The sequence below is a fragment of the Rhipicephalus microplus genome, unplaced genomic scaffold (genome assembly GCF_043290135.1).
Source record: "Rhipicephalus microplus isolate Deutch F79 unplaced genomic scaffold, USDA_Rmic scaffold_38, whole genome shotgun sequence".
NCBI classification, from domain to species: Eukaryota; Metazoa; Arthropoda; class Arachnida; order Ixodida; family Ixodidae; genus Rhipicephalus; species Rhipicephalus microplus.
The window spans coordinates 1954859-1957106 of record NW_027464611.1 but is presented as its reverse complement, the minus strand read 5'-3'; the positions used below and the strand labels follow the sequence as shown (position 1 = coordinate 1957106).

Sequence of the window (2248 nt, the reverse complement as noted above, 5' to 3'; positions counted from 1 at the left end):
CCCGGGAGGGCTTGAAACTCCAACCTTTCGGTTAACAGCCGATCGCGCTAGCCAATTGCGCAACGGAGACAGTCCTGCTCCACTCTCACCACCATCAGATCATATCTTCAAAGCTATCATCCCAAAGATAAAAAGAAGCGCTGCACCACCACCGGGTGGGCTCGAACCTCCAACCTTTCGGTTAACAGCCGATCGTGCTAGCCAATTGCGCAATGGAGACAGTCCTGCTCCACTCTTACAACCATCAGAACATATCTTCAAATCTATCAGCCCATAGAAAAAAAAGCGCCGCACCACCAGCGGGTGGGCTCGAACCTCCAACATTTCGGTTAACGACCGAACGCGCTACCCAATTGCGCCACGGAGACAGTCCTGCTCCACTTTCACCACCATCAGAACATATCTTCAAAGCCATCAGCCCAAAGAAAAAAAAGCAACACACCATTCCCGGGAGGGCTCGAACCTCCAACCTTTCGGTTACCAGCCGATCGCGCTAGCCAATTGCGCCACGGAGACAGTCGTGCTCCACTCTCCCCACCGTCAGAACATTTCTTCAGAGCTATCAGCCCAAAGAAAAAAAGCGTCGCACCTCCACCGGGTGGGCTGGAACCTCCAACCTTTCAGTTAACAGCCGATCGCGCTAGCCAATTGCGCCACCGAGACAGTCGTGCTCCACTCTCACCACTAACAGAACATATCTTCAAAGCTATCTGCGCAAAGAAAAAAGCAACACACCACTCCCGGGAGGGCTTGAACCTCCAACCTTTCGGTTATCAGCCGATCGCGCTAGCCAATTGCGCCACGAAGACAGTCCTGCTCCACTCTCACCACCATCAGAACATATCTTCAAAGCTATCAGCCCAAAGAAAAAAAAGCGCCGCACCACCACTGGGTGCGCTCGAACCTCCAATCTTTCGGTCAACAGCCGATCGCGCTAGCCAATTGCGCCACGGAGACAGTCGTGCTCCACTCTCACCACCATCAGAACATATCTTCAAAGCTATCAGCCCAAAGAAAAAAAAGCGCCGCACCACCACCGGGTGGGCTCGAACCTCCAACTTTTCGGTTAACAGCCGATCGCGCAAGCCAATTGCGCCCCGGAGACAGTCCTGCTCCACTCTCACCACCATCAGAACATATCTTCAAAGCTATCAGCCCCAAAAAAAAAGCGCCGCACCACCACCGGGTGGGCTCGAAACTCCAACCTTTCGATTAACAGCCGATCGCGCTAGCCAATTGCGCCACGGAGACAGTCCTGTTCCACTCTCACCACCGTCAGAACATTTCTTCAGAGCTATCAGCCCAAAGAAAAAAAGCGTCGAACCACCGGGTGGGCTCGAACCTCCAACATTTCGGTCAACAGCCGATCGCGCTAGCCAACTGCGCCATGGAGACAGTCGTGCTCCACTCTCACCACCATCAGAACATATCTTCAAAGCTATCAGCCCAAAGAAAAAAAACGCCGCACCACCACCGGGTGCGCTCAAACCACCAACCTTTCGGTCAACAGCCGATCGCGCTAGCCAATTGCACCACAGAGACAGTCGTGCTCCCTCTCACCACCATCAGAACATATCTTCAAAGCTATCAACGCAAAGAAAAAGCAACGCACCACTCCCGGGAGGGCTCGAACCTCCAACCTTTTGGTTAACAGCCGATCGCGCAAGCCAATTGCGCCCCGGAGACAGTCGTGCTCCACTCTCACCACCATCAGAGCATATCTTCAAAGCTATCAGCCTAAAGAAAAAAAGCGCCGCACCACCACCGGATGGGCTCGAACCTCCAACCTTTCGGTTAACAGACGATCGCGCTAGCCGGTCGCGCCACGGAGACAGTCGTGCTCCACTCTCACCACCATCAGAACATATCTTCAAAGCTATCAGCGCAAAGAAAAAAGCAACACACCACTCCCGGGAGGGCTCGAAACTCCAACCTTTCGGTTAACAGCCGATCGCGCTAGCCGATTGCGCAACGGAGACAGTCCTGCTCCACTCTCACCACCATCAGAACATATCTTCAAAGCTATCAACGCAAAGAAAAAGCAACGCACCACTCCCGGGAGGGCTCGAACCTCCAACCTTTCGGTTAACAGCCGATCGCGCTAGCCAATTGCGCCACGGAGACAGTCCTGCTCCACTCTCACCACCATCAGAACATATCTTCAATGCTATCAGCCCATAGAAAAAAAGCGCCGCACCACCACCGGGTGGGCTCGAAACTCCAACCTTTCGGTTAACGACCGAATGCG

The 2248-nt window shown here is 53.6% G+C and overlaps 1 non-coding gene across 1 annotated transcript; it reads right to left on the bottom strand.

The window, feature by feature from the left end:
• Positions 1 to 442: 442 nt before the first annotated feature.
• Positions 443 to 516, bottom strand: TRNAT-GGU (transfer RNA threonine (anticodon GGU)). The gene has a single exon. It is a non-coding gene; the product is annotated as a tRNA-Thr (tRNA).
• Positions 517 to 2248: the final 1732 nt, after the last annotated feature.